The sequence below is a fragment of the Thalia democratica genome, unplaced genomic scaffold, assembly GCF_965202585.1.
Source record: "Thalia democratica unplaced genomic scaffold, ktThaDemo2.hap1.1 HAP1_SCAFFOLD_49, whole genome shotgun sequence".
NCBI classification, from domain to species: domain Eukaryota; kingdom Metazoa; phylum Chordata; class Thaliacea; order Salpida; family Salpidae; genus Thalia; species Thalia democratica.
In genome coordinates, this window is record NW_028139241.1 from 220922 (window position 1) to 231917 (window position 10996).

Genomic DNA, 10996 nt, shown 5'->3' on the forward strand with positions numbered 1-10996 from the left:
AGGCGATAATAGGCAAGTTTCAGCATATATAAACCTACGCATAAGTAAACATCTATTGTACGTGACAAAGTGGTTAGGAGAATAGTTTATAACATTCCTTGTCTGTAGCTTGTCTTCGATGTAACAAATGCTTAACAGTTTTATGTAACTAATCTAAGTTTTTGTTCATTACCAAAATTTTATTTTTAAACTATGTTTTGCTACTTTTTTTGATAGCAGAAATAATTAAAAGGCTTTAATACAAAACAACTATGAAGTTTTTAAAAACTATTTAGTTTCATGTGCAAAGTTAAAAGTTTAAAATAAGATATTTTATTGTTTTTGTGTATTTTTAAAAACTTTCAAGTATTTTGTTGCACTATTATTTAAAATAAATGTGTTTTAACTTTAATGGTTTATTTTCTAACTAACTTTGTAAAAAATAAGTTCAAACTCATTCTAAAAGCTATTTGAGTGTCAATTTTTAAATTTTTCTAATTATATGGATTAAAAAAGAGTACAATAATCGACAAAAGATTTAGATATTTTCTAATTAGAAATAATGCTTATAATACAATGGCTTTAATTTAAAAAATTTTACATAAAAATGTATAAGAATATGTTTACACTAAAAACATGTTTACGTATAAACATTATAAATAATTCATTCAACAACTATATTAAAATAAAAAGAAAATAATAATATATTAAGCTTCTTGCTATAAACTTTAGCTACTTTAATAGAGCTAAATACTTAAATCATTAATACAGAAACAAAAATATTAAAGAAAAAAATAATGACGTGTTTTAAATTTTGTCAAAAGCGTATAACTGCATGAAATAAAAACTGCTTAAAGTTAAAAACAAAAACTATAAACATAGAATACTTGACTACAAAATTAAAAAATTTTTTATATTAAAAATTTACCTGAAACAGATTATTTTAGAATTTTTATAGATCTAACTTTATAAAAACCTTTACAAGCAAACTTAGTGAATATCGATTTATTTAAATAAATCTAGTTCCATGTATACATATATATATATGTAACACAGAATTAGATAAACGAAGTCAATTTTTGCTGAGCTAACTTAAAAAGCTGTTAATTAATTTATTACAAAATTTAACAAACAAAATAAAACAGTAATTTTTTTTTTAATTCAGGCTGTTGCGTCATACATTTGTTTCATACAGGCATATAATCATCAGCTGTTTGAATTCAGAAATAGTTGAATGTAAAAAATATTAGTTCAAAAAAAAAAACAAAAACAAAATATGATGAGGTTTTTACAAGACGCATAGCAGTGCAAAAAATAACTTAGTTCCAACTAAAATAACAAAGCAACAAACAATTGTCTAAAATATTAACTTTTTTAAATTTTTAAACTTTAAGAAAAGTTATTAGATATGTCCGCAAAACAACTCTTTTTATATAAATTTAATTCATACTTTATATTTCACTTTAAATTTATAATAAAGTATAATAATTTGAACAGATTAAATTAATAAATGTGAGCAAGATTCAAGCACTCTAGTAAAAATGTATTTATAATTAAATAATTATAAGATTTAAGGAAACAAAATGTATATCACATTAGTTTGCTGACTTCATTTCATTTAAAAAACAGTTTTATTTTGCATTGTTTGTATTGCTCAATTAATTTAATTCTTTTAATAAAGAGCTTTATAGGAATTACAAAGAAATCATAAATTAAATTTGTTTTGTAACTATTTCTACGTAGTGAACTCAAAGAAAAATTTTAATTTTTATTAAAATAAACTAAGTCTACACATCAACACCTGGTTCTTAATGAAAATAGGTCCTACCGAGTCTTAAACTCGGGTCACAGGATTTAGAGTCCTGTGTGCTAACCATTACACCATAGGACCACACGTCTAGCTAATAAATATTGCGTTTATAAATGTTTATTGTAGCAGATGCGAGAGAATTCGAGAAAGTTAATCGTAAGCTTGTCGCTTGGTACAAATTTTATGCTTTTCAATTAGCCAACATCACATTTAAAATCAATTTGAATGTGTTTTCTCAAGTAAAACAAAATTTCGACATGTTTTATTTAATTCTTTTATTTTTCAAGTGGTTTTTGTAGACTGTTTTCCTTAAACATAATTAAATGACAATAATTTAAGTGAAATTTTTAGTAAATTTATAGTTTTGTGGTATAGGAATATAATAAGCTATCTTGTATTATAAAATTATTCCAATCATATTACTAATATTTCAAGACAAAATATGTAGTTACATTTAAAGCTAAGATTAAACGCAGTAAGCCTACATACAGTATTGAAATAATTATTAGAAAAAATCTAATAATTTTATAATTAGTAAATAAATAAAGTGTTTAGTAAAAATTGTTATCATAGTTTAGAAATTTAAAACAATCTTTTTTGTTTAAATTTTGATAGAGTAATTAATCTTCTTCAGGGTTTTATTTATCTTATTCAATGCAGTTATAAATAACAACTTTTTATTGAACTCGTGAAAAAAATTGTTTACTGATGTTAAAAATATATAATCTGCTACAGAACTTTTTGAAACATTGAGTGATTGGCCGACCAAAATGCAAAAACTGTTGTTTACTTACTTTTTCTAAATAGAACTATGTCAAAAATATAAACAAACTACTTAAAAAAATAATGAGATAGTGATTGAAAAAATTTATTAATAAATTACTTATAATGGTCTGATAACAAGTTTCAATGTTATGTTGTTGAAAAACCAGATCAAATTAAAAAGTAAATAGCCAAAAAACATAAAAAAAAAGTTTTTTTTTTGTTTTTACTTGCAGCAGAATTAATTTTTATTTGAATTTAAAGATTTATTTTCGAGAATTTAATTTGATTTGCGAATTACAAACTAATTAATTGAAAAAAAAAATATTTTTTTAAAGATTAGTGGCTTTAAATATGTTTTACTGTTTTTATAAAACTTAAGTAATATAAATAACTTCTAATTATTTTTTTCAATCATAAGAAGTATTATAAAACATAAAACACTAAATAAGACTGAAGTAACATTAATTATTATTTAACTTATAACACAAATAATGAAGGAAAACGGTTTTCTAACTTAGATAAAGTAGTTAATTTCAATTTAATTTAAAGTTACTGATATATTTAATGACAAAGCAGTTTAGCCTCATAGTAACACAACAAAACTAAGTAACAAAAAGCTGTATTTTACGGTTAGCATTAGGTTCAAATCTTTCTATAGAATAAAATTATACATATATACCACATTTTGTTGATATAATATAAAACATCTCATTCGTTTATAGCAGGGTTTCCCGAGGTGGGTCAAGTGGCTTTCTTAGGGCCATGTCAGAAATTTAGGTGGTCATGAGCAGTAAAGGGGCCGCAGGGGAGCTATGAGGTTCAAAATTTGAAATGTTTAAATTTACACTAAATATTCTGAAGTTGATGATGAAGACCATAAAAAAATCTAAGGTGTTTCTAACAGTTGTTTTTTGAGCAATCTTGTTGGAAGACACTATAGCAATTTTAATTTATTTAAACCTGTAATCCTAAAGGGCCTGAGGTAGGAACTACCTTTAATTGGGGGAAGTCCCCTTTTTTGTGCTAAACGCTTAGCGCGTTTCGCTTTTAAGGTTTTTACTGAATTTACCTTACTCATTAGGTTTAACTTAGTAATTAATAAGTATGTAATAAACTTAATATATATAATCTCTTTAATGTAGTGAGTTTATTGAAAACGTGATGTTAATGTGAAAATTAGGAAGTAGAAATAATAAAGCAGCCAATTTATCAGTAGAATAAAACTGCGAATATAAACACAACAAGAAAACACCAAAACCTTCAACTTAAAATGTCTTAATAATGTTCTTAAAGTGTCTGAATGACACAATCTTAAATACAAAATAGGTCTTAATAACACTACTAATAATACAGAGTCTTAATATATGTCGTGCTTCATGCACAACGATGGCTAAACTAAGCACAATATAATACGATCATGCAAATAAGCTTCAAGATCTTATAAAACGAAAATAACAAAAAAGTTCTTATAATGAGTTCGTGTGCCTCTCGCACGGTCTTATGGCTTAACTGAGTACATTACAATACAGTTATACAAATAAAGATAAAGTTCTTATAAAATGATAATCATAACAAAATTCTTAAATTGAATCAGTGTCTTAAGTTCTTAAAATTAGTGTGCCTTTTGCACGATCTTATGGCTAACTGAACCAAAAACAAAAATAACGAACAACATATCGAGCTGCGCGTAGTGCGCAAGCTAGGGCCTAATGAGCATTATCACAAACATTTTTAAAGTTTTATAGTTTAATTTGATGTAAAATCGTCTAACGCCCCCTGGCAGTCATTTAAAATACAACAAAATGCATATTTTGTTACATTTCCCCACCTAAAAGTCTTCAATTGAAGTTTTTTGGTGGGGTCTTGCAACATTATTAAGTGTTTCTTACAAAATGTTAATGCAAAATTTTTGAATATTAATTTTCAAAATGTACATCATTGTTAGATAGTATTATTTTTAAGTTCAAAATGGTTCTTATAAGTGCTTATACAATAGTGAAAAGTAGATAATACTGTCTGTCAGAAGTTTTAATAAGTGTTCACTCCATCGGCGGCCATCAGCTGCTGATTTTTCTGCCCGTCTGTCCAATCTGACCAGTTTTAGGCGCTAAGCACCTCTGTCCATTGAATACCTCTCTTCAACTCGGTTTGTTCTCTTTGTAACATCAGCTGTGGTGTATAATAGCTACCAGTGACTTCGAACGTCAGAAACATTGCTTCGCGTCTTTTCAATCATCTGATGACGTATGTGGTATTTTTCCGTTAGGCTGTGCACAAGAGCAAGTATTTGCGTCTTTTGTATAAAACAACTTTTTGCATGCTCAACCATTAACTTTAAAAATTTAGTACAAAAGTACTTGTTATAAATGGACAAGGCAAGCAACTAAAGAACATTAATAGTGATATCGATAAAAATGTTAATTGTTAATATTTCAAAAGTCGTTTAGGGTCAATTTGAAAAAAAAAAGTAAAATTTTTTATTTCTAATAGCTTTGCTCAAAAACATTGTTACTAAAATTTTAATTGTCAAAAAATAAAGTTATTTAATTCTTTTTATTAGAACATAACACAGTTAACCTCTTAAAAATATTGCTTGAAACAAACGATTTTAATAATAACAAGATAATAGCAATATGAGAAAGCAATTAAACTCCTGTTGTGGCAAAGTTAATAACTTTAATCTCCATGCTTAATGCAAAATAAACAACATTATTTTTTAAATCGCATATGTTTTCATGCTTTTTGTAAAACTTTGCTACTAATTAAGTTTAATTACCCGAGTTTAAAGTACGTGATTAGCCAACTGTAAAATTTTCAAGTCTTCCTAGTTCGCGAAGCAAAAAATATCAATAAGCTTTAAAAATTAATTCTAAAAGTAATACTTTACGAAACAATTTTGAGCAAGTTCTTTCCGAGCAAGTTCATTTTTGAGCAACCAAGTTTGAACTTGTTTTAAATCATTTCAAGTTTTATAGGTCAAAAACATATTGGCTTAAGAGAGCAGATTAAATCAGTGTTTTACACATGTTTTTAATTCAAAGTTGTAAAAATTGACCTAAAAAATTAAAAGGCCAAAATTAAAACAGGTAAAAGATGTATTTTTTTAGAAAAACACACTGTTGAACTTAATTTGGTTCTTAAAATAGCTCGAAAAAGTTTTTCATTTATGGTCGTAAAATTTGACCTATATTACACTTAAAACACATTTTCACAAGCCGTTTTACTTTACAAATCGAGTTGCTATTTTTTTTAAATCTAAGTGGAAAATTTTTTGAAAACTTTTTATCAGCTGCATTGTTACTCGCACTTTAAACAATAATAAAATTTTTAGTTACAACAAAATTCAAAACTGACTTCATACATTGTTTTTTCAACGTTCTTTTCAAAAATAAACTTGCTCAAATACATACGAAGTTCTAAACTAAAACTCTTTAAAACCTCTCACTACAAGAAGTTATAAAACTTATTACCATAAAATCTTAAAATATTAATTAAAAAGCTATAAGGTTTACATAGATTCTTAAAAATACATTAAATTTAAAAATGTTTTAACAAAACTTTATATTAGTTTAAGTTGATAATGTTTTTCTTAGTAAAGTTTTTTTTTTTTAATATTTTAAATATTTAAAATTGATTTTTAATTTTGAAATTGTTGTTTGAAAGCTTTTTAAATTTAATAACATTGAAGTTATGAAGGTTAAGAAAAAGTTTTTTTAAGCAACAGATATTTAATAAAAACTACATTTCTTTTGAACTATGTCTAAAAACATCAAAATTTTAAAATTCATCAAAATTTTAATACAAGTTATTGTCACAACCAACAAATTTGCTGCTCTATCATTTGCTTAAATTTGCATAGAATAATTTATAATTGATTCTAAAAATAACTTTAGTTAAACTTTCAAATGGGTTTAACTAAATTTATTATCCTATACTGCTAAAAGTTTTTCAAAAGAATTCAACAGGTTATTTAAGGTGCTTGCCTGATAAAAAAATTTATTTACCATAATGGTGCACTAGAGATAAATACTTTTCAAAATAAATTTCTTAATTTTAAGAGTTTAGTATTTCCACTTCAGTAGTATCAGAAGGTTGCAAACTCGTATTAAACACAGGGTCACTAATTGTAGTCCTCCACGGCCTATGGTAGGAACTACCTTTAATTGGGGGAAGTCCCCTTTTTTGTGCTAAACGCTTAGCGCGTTTCGCTTTTAAGGTTTTTACTGAATTTACCTTACTCATTAGGTTTAACTTAGTAATTAATAAGTATGTAATAAACTTAATATATATAATCTCTTTAATGTAGTGAGTTTATTGAAAACGTGATGTTAATGTGAAAATTAGGAAGTAGAAATAATAAAGCAGCCAATTTATCAGTAGAATAAAACTGCGAATATAAACACAACAAGAAAACACCAAAACCTTCAACTTAAAATGTCTTAATAATGTTCTTAAAGTGTCTGAATGACACAATCTTAAATACAAAATAGGTCTTAATAACACTACTAATAATACAGAGTCTTAATATATGTCGTGCTTCATGCACAACGATGGCTAAACTAAGCACAATATAATACGATCATGCAAATAAGCTTCAAGATCTTATAAAACGAAAATAACAAAAAGTTCTTATAATGAGTTCGTGTGCCTCTCGCACGGTCTTATGGCTTAACTGAGTACATTACAATACAGTTATACAAATAAAGATAAAGTTCTTATAAAATGATAATCATTACAAAGTTCTTAAATTGAATCAGTGTCTTAAGTTCTTAAAATTAGTGTGCCTTTTGCACGATCTTATGGCTAACTGAACCAAAAACAAAAATAACGAACAACATATCGAGCTGCGCGTAGTGCGCAAGCTAGGGCCTAATGAGCATTATCACAAACATTTTTAAAGTTTTATAGTTTAATTTGATGTAAAATCGTCTAACGCCCCCTGGCAGTCATTTAAAATACAACAAAATGCATATTTTGTTACAAACCAAGTATTCTGAAAAAAGGTTTGGAAAACTCTGCTATATAATGTTAAAATTTGAAAATCAAAAAGGTTAGATTATTCAGAACTGTATTTAGTAGTTTAATTTGTAAAAAAAAACTAAAAAAAAAGTATAAAATTTCATCCGTAAAATGTACAGCAATAATCGAATGACAAACCAAATTTGCTAATGAATTTTAAAAGTCGCTTTAAACGAGGCATAACTTTTAATTGTGACGTAATAATTCAATTAGATAATATACGCAATAATGTTCGTTTTCCCATGGGGCTCCATGGCTCAGTTGGCTACGCCGCCCAATTAGTAATAAATAGGTACTGATTTTAAATCTAGAATTAAATTTTTTAAAATATTTAAAAAAATAATATAAATTACTGAATAATAATTATAACATAGATATCATAACTAAATTACAACCTTTAGAATTTTTACTTCACGTAAATGCACAATGAATGTAACAAGTGAGTTTTATTACAAAAACGTAAAATAAAGTTGCTAAAACCGTCCGCTAAAGTTATTTGTTATATTATATTTATTATATTTTTATAAAATACAAGGAAACAAACAACCAAGCGTACATACAAAAATAAAAAAATATTTCTGCTTCCTAGTTTTTTTTTCTTTCCTAAAGTAGAAGCTAATAACAAGTTTATTACATAAAAGTTGATGAAAAACAATAATACTCTTGAAACTTTTGGTTTAAGGATTAAGTTAAACTTCTCGGTCATTGAGTGGTACACACACTTAAATTAAAATAATAATAAACTATAAAATTTAGCATTATCTATATTCGTATATATATATATATATATATATTATATAATTTTTAAGTATTTTGTAGTCACTTGACTGTTGTTTTTGTTAATTTTAGTTGTTTGAAAGTTAGATAGTAGATCGATTTTTGTACTGAATTTTTGTAATGTACAATATTACGTCATACTGTTTTTTTTTGTATAACCTTTGCATCTATGTTTAACAAAGTGATGAAAAATACAATTTTAAAAATACTAGTACATATTTTTCATGAAGCTAAACGCTTTAAAATAAAATCTTATTTTTCTAATAAATTATTTAAAGCCCTTCAAGTGGGCACACTAGATGGTGTTGAAGTTTAAATAATAACCTTATTTTATATATATATGTATAGCATACAATTGTTAAAACTCAAAAATTGAAGTAGTGTATTAAGTCAGGTTATGATTATAATAACCAAGTTAAAACAGTGAAAAAAATGTTGTTTTCATCGACTTTAAATTTGAGGGAATTTTTTTTTTTGTTATTTATATAAAAATTTCTGTTCTGTATTAAAACTAAATCTACAAAAAAATTGTAGTTTACAATCATAAGTTAAACAATATGCGTCTTTAACAACAAAATTTTCTCCTAAATTGAAAACATTAATTTATAGTTTGTAATGTAACGAAATTCTTGCTGAAGATAAAACCTAACTTTATAGTTCCTAATATTATTTGGAAAAACACTTGTTTAGTAGTTTTTATTGAAATTTCACACTAACATCAGTTTTATTGTTTCTAGGTAATAAAACATACCAATTCATCAATATATATATATAACTCATACGAAGCTCGATTCGATGGTTACTAATGAGACTAAAGATATTTTATTTCTGAATAACATAGTTCAAAAATAAAAGGTTAGCGTTTATTTTGAACTAATAAAAGTAGGGCCTGTCCGGGATTTGAACCCGGGACCTCGCGCACCCGAAGCGCGAATCATACCCCTAGACCAACAGGCCACGAAGAGGTAACTTTTTTTTCGTTTATAAAGCTAATATGCAAACAATTTTGATATGTAAGTAATAGCATTTTTGATTGCATTTCGCAATAAGTTGTACATGTTAAAATGTCTCGAAATAATACTTTTATCTAACTAAATTTAACTTAAATAAAAAAGTAAATTGATGGTTAAATTCCATTAATAAGATAATTATAAAAAAATCTGTAATTTTTGTCTGAAATAAGTATTTATTTAACAATTAAAAAAAATTAGTAATCTTATAACATATGTATATTTACAGATTAATTATGAATGAAGTTTTTTGTCACTTACTTATATTTTGTGTGATTTACCTACGGTCTTAACAGAAATTTAATTTCTAACAAACTTTAAAATTTTGTCATCTTAAGTTGTTTAATAAAGTTAAAATCTAAATAAAAATAAAAATAATTAAAATTAAAATGCGGGCAAAATAAAAGTTTTTTGGTAATAATCGTTAAGAAAAAATGTTGTATAATTAAACAAAATTTTTATATAACTCATTTACTTTATTATTATTTACAAAAAAAACATCTCATCTTTTTATTTACACAGCCTGCTTAGTAATCTTTATTATTTAGTTTTATACTGTGCAGCGAACAGTGCAAAGGAGGTAGGTGTCAAATTTGCACGAGCGGAAAAAATTGCACGACGGGTCTAAATTGCACTAGGGGACTAAATTGCACAAAGACAAAATTGTACGATTACAATTCGCACGAAGGGTCACTTTTGCACGAGCAGAAAATTTTGCAAGAAGTCATTTTTGCACGGGTTGAATTTATCTATTTTATTATTTTCTTTTTTTATTAATTTTAAAATATATAGACATTAAATTTAAGTATTTTTTTATTATCACTATTAATCCTAAACCTTACCTTCGGTCGATAGCTTATTTCTTCGATTAACTAATTTTTTCTTATTTATCTATTTATAGTTTTTTCTTTATAAAAGTTTTTGTTAGTTATTTTTTATTTTTTTTTACTATCACTGTTATCAATAACCCTTACCCTCGGTTAGTAACTTTTTTTTTCTTCTACTTAATAAAAAAAGAATTCTTTCATTTTTTTTTTGTTACACTTATATATATATATAAATATAGAAAATATATACATATAATAATTTATTGAAATGACGATTTTAAAAAATGCTGGAAGTTCCAGCCTGGAACATATGTTTCATAAAGACAAAAAAGATTGTCTCTAATCTTCAGCCAGTTCAAATTTAAAGTAAAAAGCACTTTGGTTAACAAAGATGTACAAGTTTACAAAAAAGTATTGTTTTGTAAGTGTTATTCTAGATAAATCAAAGCTATTGAATATTTATATTCTAATTTTTAGTAAATAGTTATAGATATTCAAGTTTATGTTCATAAAAAGAAGTAACTCTTAATTAAGTCAAAATTTAATTTAAAAATGTGGAGATACCGGGAATTGAACCCGGGGCCTCACGCATGCGAAGCGCGCGCTCTACCCCTGAGCTACATCCCCACATGTTTGCAAGTCAATAATTTACTTTATATATTTAAATGTTTGTATATATCTTTGTACTTGAAACGGGTAAAAATTGCACGAAGACAAATTATCACGAGGGGAACAGTTTGCACAAAGAAAACTTTGAACGGAAGGTCATTTTTGCACGAGAGTTAAAAAAACAGCAAAAAAAAACATAT

General features: G+C 25.8%; 2 non-coding genes across 2 annotated transcripts; both read right to left on the reverse strand.

Annotated features, from left to right (window-relative positions):
- Nucleotides 1-9235: 9235 nt before the first annotated feature.
- Trnap-cgg (transfer RNA proline (anticodon CGG)) lies at nt 9236-9307 on the reverse strand. The gene has a single exon. It is a non-coding gene; the product is annotated as a tRNA-Pro (tRNA).
- Nucleotides 9308-10742: 1435 nt separating this feature from the next.
- On the reverse strand, nt 10743-10814 carry Trnaa-cgc (transfer RNA alanine (anticodon CGC)). Its single transcript has one exon. It is a non-coding gene; the product is annotated as a tRNA-Ala (tRNA).
- Between the last annotated feature and the right edge of the window lie 182 nt (nt 10815-10996).